The sequence below is a fragment of the Mandrillus leucophaeus genome, unplaced genomic scaffold (genome assembly GCF_000951045.1).
Source record: "Mandrillus leucophaeus isolate KB7577 unplaced genomic scaffold, Mleu.le_1.0 Scaffold95, whole genome shotgun sequence".
NCBI lineage: Eukaryota > Metazoa > Chordata > Mammalia > Primates > Cercopithecidae > Mandrillus > Mandrillus leucophaeus.
In genome coordinates this window covers 4,135,334-4,146,430 of record NW_012110363.1, presented here as the reverse complement: position 1 = coordinate 4,146,430, position 11,097 = coordinate 4,135,334, and the positions used below count along the sequence as shown (strand labels likewise).

The following is an 11,097-nucleotide window of genomic DNA, read 5'->3' as shown; positions in this document are numbered from 1 at the left end:
CACTGTCTTATGAAATTCTTATGTTTATATCAGCACAGAACAAGCACACATTTAGAGCATTCATCTGAAAATTATATGGAAATTGAACATGGGTCAAATAAAGATGATAAAGACCTTTTTTAAAAAAATTAAGTATCATAAACAATAATCAAGAACTTTCATTCAAGAAAGAACTATAATTGACTTGTCAGATAAAGATGATAACAATTGACACTTGGGACTACTAGAGGGGGACAAGTGTTGAAAAACTAATTCTTGGGTGTTATGCTCAGTACGTAGGTGATGGGATCATTCATATCCCAAACTTCAGTATCATGCAGTATGCCTAGGTAACAACCCTGCACATTTACCCCCTGAATCTAAAATAAATGTTGAAAAAGAAGAAAAAAAAGAAAGAATTGACTTGTCAGAATGAAACTTGGAAATAGCCAGAAAAGAGTTTTGTGTGTTTTTTCAGTGCAATGCTGGGCTTAATTTTCTATTACATGGGCTACTTAACAATGCAGGAGGGCAAAGACTTACAGAGTTTTGTTCTGTAGAGATGCAAATAATTTCTTTCTGGTGGAAGTGATAAACTTAATGATTACAATTTATTATTTTGTTGGGCATTAACCAGTTTTAATCTAGTCCAACAATCTTATCCCAATATTGCCTATAAATATTTAGCTTTTGAGATACTCTTTTAAATGGTTTTTACCATCTCACTGGTTCCATCATTAATGGATTATTTGAATAAAATCTTTATAATCTATTCATTTAACATTTTCATATGAATCAGTTTTTCATCTGTTGAAAATTTTGCTTTAATAAACATTTAACCATAGAGCCATATAATTTTATTTGCTTGAGAGTCATGATTTTACATTTTGGAAAATTTTACTTTAATAAACTTTCAAAATACAGACTTATACAATTTTCTTTTTTCTTTTTTGAGAGGAAGTCTTGCTCTGTCGCCCAGGCTGGAGTGCAGTGGCATGATGTTGGCTCATTGCAACCTCTGCTTTCTGGGTTCAAGGGATTTTCCTGCCTCAGCCTCCTGAGTAGCTGGGATTACAGGTGCCTGCCATCATATCCTGATAGTTTTTGTATTTTTAGCAGAGATGGGGTTTCACCATGTTGGACAGGCTGGTCTGGAACTCCTGACCTCAGGTGATCTGCCCGCCTTGGCCTCCCCAAGTGCTGGGATTACAGGCTTGAGCCACAGCGCTTGGCTGACTTACACAATTTTATAATAGAATGGGACCATGAAGTCAGCATCTTGTCCAACAACTTCATCCTCCTGATGGAGAAACTAAGGCTTAGTGAGGCAAAGTGACTTGCCCCAGTCTATACAAACTGTTGACTGAGAATCTTCAATGTTGAAACTGACTTAGAAAGTTAGAAAGCCAAGATTTTCTCAGAGATTTATTATCTACCAAGATAAAATAAGAAATCCCACTTTATACACCTTGAAGATCTTACATAGGCATATTCATATGTAGTAATAATTTTAGGGCACTATTTTATGAACATTTGGAGAGCAGAATGAACAAGAAAGCTACTTATATTATGAAACTTTTGATAATTACATTGCAAAGTTGATTGAGAATTTACCAAGTGTTACGCTGTGTTAAACAATGCAGATACACAAATTAATAAGTAAATTTTTAACGTGTTAACCATCAATCGACCTGTAATTGGGCTTTAAGTTATATCTTTAGTAGCAAAAATGTAGGAAAACAATTCTTTTGAGAAGTGTCCAGAAATGAACTCTTATTAGACTAGAGAGGGGATTCGGTACTCACAGTAAGAGTTTGCCTATCTGTAGTTTATTGTTAATGATTGCTGCTTGAAATGATAGTTCAGAGTCACATTGTGGCTAAATGAATAGATCTAATCACCTCAATATGTTCTGCAGACATCACCATGTTCTAGTGTTATGGTACAATAATAGATTAATACTGTTTTGCAACCTAATGAATATACTGATTAATCAAAAATGCATTAATTTATGTTCTGTGTTGTACCAGTGGTATTTAACCTTTTATGAGATCTGGACCTCTTTGAGAAGATGATTAAAAGTTTAGCTGTCTATACAGTTCTGTATGTAGTTTCATGGGGCTCTCAGATCTGCAGATACCTATTTATGGAGCTCTTCCCTCCCAGGTCTATAGTCTCCCAGGTTAGGAAAGCTTGCTTTCTAGTGTACTTAAGAAGATGGGAAATTATATTATTTGCATTCAGAAGATCTTCACCTAGTATGTTTTAAAAGCTTTGTTTTTATGCAAAGGTGAAAACTTAGGTTTTGGTGAAGAATATTCAATGAGATACATTATTCACCAATGAAAGTTGAGAGACCATTTACTTTAGCAACTCTTAAACATTTTCAGCCCATACCATCAATTCCAAATTCACTACCCTTTACTTAATCAACTATAGAAACAAACCTTTGAGTTTATTGTCACTTCAATCTTTAATTTATTAAAAATTACCAGTTACCTGTTTTATTTGCTGTGAAATACAAAAGATCTCAGATAGTCACTTTTAAAATTGTGTTTTGCTCAGGAATAAAAAAACAAACACCACATTTTATCACTCTAAGTGGTAGCTGAACAATGAGAACACATGGATACAGGGAGGAGAACATCACACACTGGAACCTGTTGGGGGTAGGGAACTAGGGGAGGGATAGCATTTGGAGAAATACCTAATGTAAATGATGGGTTGATGGGTGCAGCAAACCCATCATGGCACATGTTTACCTATGTAAGAAACCTGCATGTTCTGCACATGTATCCCAGAACTTAAAGTGTAATAAAAAAAAACTTGTGTTTTGGAGTATAGGAGAAATACAGTCAGTGTATGCTATTGAATGATTTCCTGCCAGTGGTTTTCTGGGCATTACCATAATACTCCTGCTTTTTATTAAACAACTTCCTAAACAAATGAATGAATTTTTCCCAAAGGAATTATTTCCTTGACATTTATGCAAAGAACTGTAACCATTTCTTACTGTTCTTTTGACCTGTTAGAGGAGTTTGAAGTGTCTATGCTCATGTCACCTTTTGCCCCACTTCCAATTTACACACAGCTGTCTTATGTCAAAATATGGCATCTTCACCAATTTTTAAGCTCTTTAGTCCTCCAGGATAGGGCTTTGCCGTAAGAAAGGTCTGACTAAGAAGGGTTGCTGGCAGACTGTTTTGCAAACTAAAAATGCACATGGTAAGCAAATGAAGTCACAGGAATCCTTTCTTAAAACGACATTGCATGTGGTTAAATTTGTTCAATATTTTTTTTCATCTTAGAAAGGTACCATTTTATTCCCATGATTCCAAAGTGTATTTCGTTTGTTGATAAAAATATGCACAGTCATGTGTACATTAAGAAATCTCTATGCTTCTTCTTTTAAGAAAGTTATCTGTATTTTGTAAGAGTACTTGTCAAGATTTCTAAAGCTTTTGAGACAAAGCGCTAACAAATAAAAAAACTTCTCTTGTCAGTGGCTTTAATCACTGCTGCAGAATAGCTAGCTGTGCTATATTTCGAAAGGCAAACTGGGCTGCGAGAGAGTGGGACAAGTCACTAAATGAGACTGAAACAGCTGTGATTCTGCAAGATGTGCCAACAGTGTCTTTAGCTTCAGGACACCAGACGTTATTTGGTTTATAAAGTACCCTATGTTATTGGCTCTGCTTCTGTTTAAAAGAACAAGATATCGTGTTCTGTACACTCATTTCAGGCTCTCAGGAGTATTAAAAAAACCATCATTCTCAGCAAACTAACACAAGAACAGAAAACCAAACACCACATGTTCTCACTCCTAAGTGGGAGTTGAACAATGAGAACACATGGACACAGGGAGGGGAACATCACACACCAGGGCCTGTCGAGGGGTGAGGGGCCAGGGGAGGAATAGCATTAGGAGAAATACCTAAAGTAGCTGACGGGTTGATGGGTGCAGCAAACCACCATGGCATGTGTGTAACAAACCTGCGTGTTCTGCACATGTATCCCAGAACTTAAAGTATAATGAAAAGAAAAGAAAAAAGAAACAACTCTGATCCAGATATTCCCTCTAACTTTCTGAGAATACGTTATGATTAAGCTTGCAAGATTCAGTTCTTTTGAAAGAGAATGAGCAAATGATTTATAGCTTCTCCTAGGAGGGAGTCAGTTTTCTTCTCTTTTAATCAGGTAACAAATGACAGTTAAAAGATAGGACTTTCCCAAGAGTTTTGGTGGCTACTATGGCAATGCTCTTATTGTGTATTACTGTTAGTATTCATTTAGTGCTTGCAATACCAAAAATTTTATCTCAGATAGAAAGGATATGCTATGTTTAGAGAGGAGGGATGTGGCAGCATCCAGAGAAGTAAATTCCTAATTAAGGACAAATTTCTAATTAAAACCTGACTTTAGCCTGGGTTTTCTGAATCCCCGAACTAGGGACATTTTGAGTCAGATAAGTCTTTGTCATGGGTAGCTGTCCTGTGGACTGCAAGATGTTCAGCAGCATCCCTGGCCTCTACCCACTGGATGCCAGTAGCAGCCTGTACAGGTGTGACAGCAAAGAATTCTCTAGACATTACAAAATGTCTCTGGGAGGCACAATCATTTCCCAGTTGAGAACCACTGCTTTAGCCCATCGATAGTCCTTTATAAAGGGTAAAACTTTTACCATTTTTTGGTTCTCTCACATTTCATTTATGAAGATTTTCTCTGTCAAATTCCTTGTACTGTAATTTATGGCCACATTGTATGACGTTGGTAATAGCCCTACGAGGTCTGATGATTGAACCAGCGGATCCTTGAGCAAAGCCACATGACAGTCAGAAGGAAGAAGCATCTTGAGTTCTGAAATAAAATGTAGAGGTGAAGCATAACTCTGGGAGCATATGATAAATTAAGTATCAGGGTGAAAATTTTTTAATGCGTTGTTGTTGCAGATAGGAGTGCTTGCAAATCTGTGTGTTCCATCCTCTGTCCCAGGACTCAGTATCTGCATTCTTTAAGAAGATAACCTGGACTGTAAAGAAGCTGATTCCCCTCAGGAACCTTGTGGGAGCCTCTTCTGAAAGAGGATCAAAGAAATGGAAACTAGGTGTTTACCTCCCGGCAGGAGAGGAGGAGGAACAGCAAAATGCACTAGAGTGGAATTGTTTTAGCCATGATATAGTCAGTAGCCACGGAGTAGTGCAGAGTCACAGTGTCAGTTAGGGTAGACTAAGTACAGCTATGGTAACAAAATGCCATTAAATCTCAGTGGCTTAAAACACAAAGGGAGATTTCTCATAGCACATATCCATCACAGATTGGTAGACTTTTACTCTTTGTAGAATTTCATTCTCTTTTCTTAAAATGGTGGCCTTTTTTCTTTTTATTGATACATAATACTTTTCCATATTGATGATGTACATGTGATATTTTGATACATACATACAATGTAATGTATTTGTAATGAACAAATCAGGGTTATTAAGATATCCATGACCTCAAACATTTATTCTTCACCTAAACATTTTATTTCATGGTCGAAGGTGTTTCCTCCTCCTGAGCTTCATGTGGCTTCCTCAAGGATCCCTTTTCCCAGAGACCCGGGCTGAAGGAACAGCCTGGATGCTTCCATCTCTGTGCCTGAGCAGGACAAAGTTCTGAAGGGCCTTTCACTTCCACACACAACTCACTGGACAAAAGTAGCCAGGAAAGGAGAGACACTAGAAATATCTGGTGAATGATGTTTAACTGTAGTGTATGGTGAAAGTTACACATGGCGCCTCTCATTATATCTGAGACAGCACAACTTAAATTTATAATGGTTTTTCCAATAACCTTTTACTTTTGGGAACCTTCCACCCCAATCCACCCTCATCTCACCTCTGCCCTGGATTCCAGGCCATAGTGAATAGGTCCAGTGATGTGCATGTGACTTAAGCTGGGCAAATCACAATCTTCTTTTTCAGCCCTTCTCATGGCATAATTCATTGGTTCAAAATTGAACACCTGACCTAAGTGGGCCAATCTGAATACTTCCCTCAGAATTTTATTATAATGGTGCAATTTTCTGTTTTAAAAAATTGATATGTAATAATTGTGCATATTTGTGAGGTATGTATATTTTGACACATACAGACTCTGTAATTATCAAATCAGAGTTACTAAGATATACGTGACTGGAAACTTCTATCATTCCTTTGTGTTGGAAACATTTTAAATCTTCTCTCTAGCTATTTTGAAATACATAATAAATAAAAAGTATATTGATAACTGTAGTCACCTTACTCTGCTATCAAACATTAGAACTTACATCTTCTATCTAACTGTATGTCTGTACTCATTAGCCTCTCTTCATCCCTCCCATTCCCCGCCCATATACTTCCCAGTATCTGGTAATCATCATTCTACTCTCTACCTCGATGAAATAACTTTTAAGTCCTGCATATGAGTGAGAACATGTGATAGTCTTTCTGTGCCTGGCTTATTTCACTTAACGTTATAACCTATAACTCCCTTAGAATATTAGAACTGAAAATGAGGAAGAGAAACCAGGACCAAATACTAAAGTAATAATGTATAATCTTCCAGTGATTTTAGCCATGATTTCTTCTATGTGAGCCGGAGAAACTTAATTGTAGGTAGAGACAGAGAGAGAAGACATATGGAAACAGATACCCAAGGAGGATCTGATATGAAAGGAATCTTGTGGCTTTTGATTTCTGTTAGTTGCTCTAAAGTTCCCTCCTAGTTCTTGGTTTCTGTGAAATGACTGAGAATCCTTTCTATAATTCACCTTTTGGCTAACGCTTAATCTAAATGGATTATTCTTCCAATACTTGCAATGAACAGAGAATCTATAATTTATTTCTAAAGAAATGTTTTTTATTTATGAATTTTAGAAGGTATATCATTATTTCTTCCTATAACAGATTAAAAAGTTTGTGCTCTTAAATTTTTCCTACTTCCTTCATTCACAAATTAACTTCTAAAATATTTACCATCATTCTTACATTGTTACTATCGTTAATATTTACCTTCTATTTCCTACTCTGTCTCAGGTACATTAGTTCTACATTTGAATGAATTTCATGCCCACTATCAATTACAGCTTCTTCCTTCCCGATGTTTTTATTTCATTCATTTCATTTTTTGACTGGCTTCATTATCAACTAATTTTTACATACATACTCATAAATTCCATCTTCATTTAGTTTTTGTTCATTAGTGAATCTCATTCTGCTATGTTTATGTATGTAAATGATGATCTGGCTGATATAAAATCTGGAGTTCGTATTTTTTTCCCTTGAAAGTCTATAGACACATTCTAGCACTGTCATCTGACATTGAACACTGCGATAAGATTTCTTAGGCAACTCTGGTTTTTCTCCCTCTAACGTTTAGGTGATTTGCTTTCCAATTTTTTTTGTTTGTTTGTTTTGTTTTTACATTGGCAACCTCTTTAATATCTAGAGACTAGATATTACAAAATCGGGACTCATTTGTCCAGTATATACACAATATATACAGTACAGCAAAGTTAAATGAAATGCATGTAACATACAGGCAATGGATTAAGCTGAAATTTGCTAATAAGCAACGGCAAAACACCTTTTGCAATTTCTTCCCTCCCACCTCCCAGGTGGTTCAACAACTCCACTTCCAAACAACATTTCCCATCAGTTTTTAAAAGCTATTTACAGAAAGTGTTATTCTACTACCACTTTTAAATACATCAAGCACTTCCTTCCAAATATCTAGAAAGACTTAGATATTTCATATAACTTGTCCACCACGTACACAGCACTGTTAAATAAAATTGCACACACATAACAATGGTTATCATCTAAGGTATCTTCTAAATGTGGCCATTTTGGCCTTGAATCATTCCCTCCTCCCTTCCTTCTCTGCCTTCAATCCAGTGGACAAGTACAGGAACATGTAATGCTTAGAGATGGCTGAACAAATTCCTATGCAAAAGTCATTTACAGAAGACAAGTCTTCCTATGAATTTCAACACAAAGCATACAAAATATGCTAATTTTACTACTTTGTCATACACTGGCAACATCTTTAACATCTAGAGACTAGATGTTGAAAAATTAGGACTATTTGTCCATTATATACACTATATACAGAGCAAAACAAAATGCACAAAACATACAGAAAAATGTTGTCTGAAAATGTCCAAGTATGAACACACTAGTATAAAATATAAAAGGTAAATTACCTTTTGCAATTTCTTCCCTCCCACCTCCTCTAAACCACTGAACAAGTATAGACATTACTATACTGCTTACAAAGGTAGCTTCGCAATTCAATTTCCAAAAGTATTTCCTATGAATGTTAGCAAAAAGATATTTACAAAGTGGTATTTTACTACCTCTACATTTAACATACAACGGGCACTTCTAAACATCTAGACAGACTAGATGTTTCAATTAAGGAGTTAATTTGTCCACTATGTACATAGCAGTCTTGAATAAACTGCAAACATGTAACAACAGTTATAATTTGAAAGAGTCTTCCAAATGTGAACATTCTGGCCTAGAACCCTTCCCATCTCCATCAACTCAGAAGACATTGAATTTTCAGAAGACAATCTTTCCTAGGACTTGTAAAACAAAATGTACAAAATATATTAGTTTAAACTCTACTTTTGTCACACTGGCAACATCTTTAACATCCAGAAAGACTAGATGTTGTCAATTAGGACTCGTCTGTCCTTTATGTACACTATATACACAGATAAGTAAAACAAAATGCAGAGATAATGATTCATCTTGCCTCGCTGTAAGCAGGATGGCATAGAGCTCTCTGCACCTCCCCCTCCTCTCTTTTCCTCTGAACCACTGCACAAACACAATGAGTATTACTCAACAGGTAATTTGGTCATTCCCCCCAAAAAATATGAATTGTAACAAAAAGATATTTACAAAATGTTATTTTGCTACCTCTAATTTTAACATATATCAGGCACTTCAGAACATCTAAAAAGAATAGACATTTCAAAAAATCTTAGCATTGTCAACTATATACACAATAGTGAGGAATAAAATGCACACAAAACAATGGATAGAATATGAAAATGTCTTCTAAATATGACCAGTCTAGCATAGAACCTTCTTCTCTTCCTTCTCACGTCTTCCAGCTCCGTGTCATCTAACCCACTTAACAAACGTGGACGTATCGCTTCCAGAGGCCGTCTAACAACTTCATTTCCAAAAGTCACGTCTCCAGAAGATCTTCATCTCCAGAAGACATGTATTTTCTATGATTTCTTTTAAACAAATGAGAATTTACAAGATGTGTGACTTTCTAACTCTATCATACATCGGCAACCTCTTTCCATCTAAAAGGGCTAGATGTGACAAATGTTTTCTATTAAGAGGTTGGGGTGGAGTTGAGAGCAGCTTTTTCACATTATATACGCAAGCCTTCCATAATCGACCAGTAAATCTTCCCAGAGGGTGGTGGGCATTTACAAAGGGCCAAACGTGGCCTGTCTTCTACCATTTCTCTCTTCTCTGCCAGACAGCAAAGTCTGGCAGAACGAAGACCAACTGCCCGATGGCCGCTAATCGTTCCACCTGCCGTCGTTCGGGACTTCGCTCACCTCCCAGGCCCGTTAAGGCCTTTGTCCGTTGTCGTCAGGACTAGGTAGGTTTCGCCCAATGGCGACAGAGTGGTCACCCGGGAACCGGATCTGCGCGGCTCTGTGGCCTAAAGAGGCAGCCGAGCCTGCCTGCGTCCTTAGGCCGCCTTCCTGGGCCCTACACGCCCTAATAGCCTCCGCCCGCGGCGTTCGAGCGGCCGCCATGCTTCCCGGCCCGTCACGCCCGCCGCCGCCCAGAGGCGCTGCGTCCCGGCGGCTCTGCCGGGGTTTCGTTGAGGCCCGGCAGGCTTGGGCCGGAAGACCCGGCGGCCGGCCGAGTCCGGGCTGGGAGAGGCCGCCGCCGCCATCAGTCACCGAGGTGGGGTGGGGAAGAGAGGTTCGCTGCGGCTTCAAGGCCTGGGCACAGCCAGTGAGCAGCCGCAGCAGAGGCCTCCGGTATCTGCATGGCACAGGGTAGGCCTGTCCCAGGGCCCCCCAGTTCACCCGCGGGCCCGGGGGCGGAGGGCCTGCAGGGCCCTGGAGGAGCTGGCTGCGTTCTGCGTCTCTCCGCGCTCTCTGCCGACCGGAACTTGCTTTCCAATTTTAAGGCTCTTTGAATTTTCTTTACTCTTGATTTTTTTTCCTTTTTTTCAGTTTTATTTTTCCTTCATATCTTCTTTGAAGAATACAATCTCAGGACTCGTCTTAAAGTTGGTCATTTTGTATTGTATTTTCCTGAAACACAATATGCTATCAATATATTTATGTTTTACTTTATTTTAGGAAGATTTTACAATATGTATTGGAACATATTTTTGGTTTTATTTGTTTGTTCTATTTTCAGGTTAAGAAAAACTTATGATATGTGTATGGAATCTGCTTTCAAATCAATTGTGTTTTCCTTCTTTGCTTCCTTTTATTTTTTTCTTTATTATATGCACTATTTTCTCAAGTGTTTTCTTTATGTACCTCATTCTATTTCAGCAGTATCTATTCTAGTTCTTACTGCTTCTAATTAGTTTTAATTCCTCCAATTACTTTATTATCTTCAAATTTCTTTTCTGCTTTTCCAGCTCAGTTTTCATCTTTTAATGCTTTATTTGCTATAAATTTTTCATATTTGTTTTGATCTAGGTTTTCAGAGAAATTAAATTATTTGGAGATTGTAGATAATAGTTTCAGAAACTATTAAAATTGATTTTAAATTAATTGACATTGAATACTGCATTACCGTATCAGCAGCACAGATACAGATGTCCATCGCTGTAGAATGTCTGTTGACCAGTGCCGCTCTAGAGCACAGGTATTGCTCCGTGCTTTTGTGTGGGATATACTATGCATTTTCTGTGCTCAGCAGCAGTTGCTGTTTTGTTCTTGTGTTCTAACTTCCCTCCCTACCTACCAGAAGCATATCTAGGTTAGGGCCTTGTTTTCAGAATAATAGGACACAGTATCTCTAGATACTAGGTTAGGGCTTTGTTCTTGCAATAGTAAGACAGAGTATCTCTAGATACTAGGTTAGGGCTTTG

The 11,097-nt window shown here is 37.7% G+C and overlaps 1 pseudogene across 1 annotated transcript; it reads right to left on the bottom strand.

Annotated features, from left to right (window-relative positions):
• Positions 1 to 8,892: 8,892 nt before the first annotated feature.
• Positions 8,893 to 10,153, bottom strand: LOC105532334 (annotated as a pseudogene). Its single transcript, XR_001004954.1, has one exon. The product of XR_001004954.1 is annotated as an uncharacterized LOC105532334 (transcript).
• Positions 10,154 to 11,097: the final 944 nt, after the last annotated feature.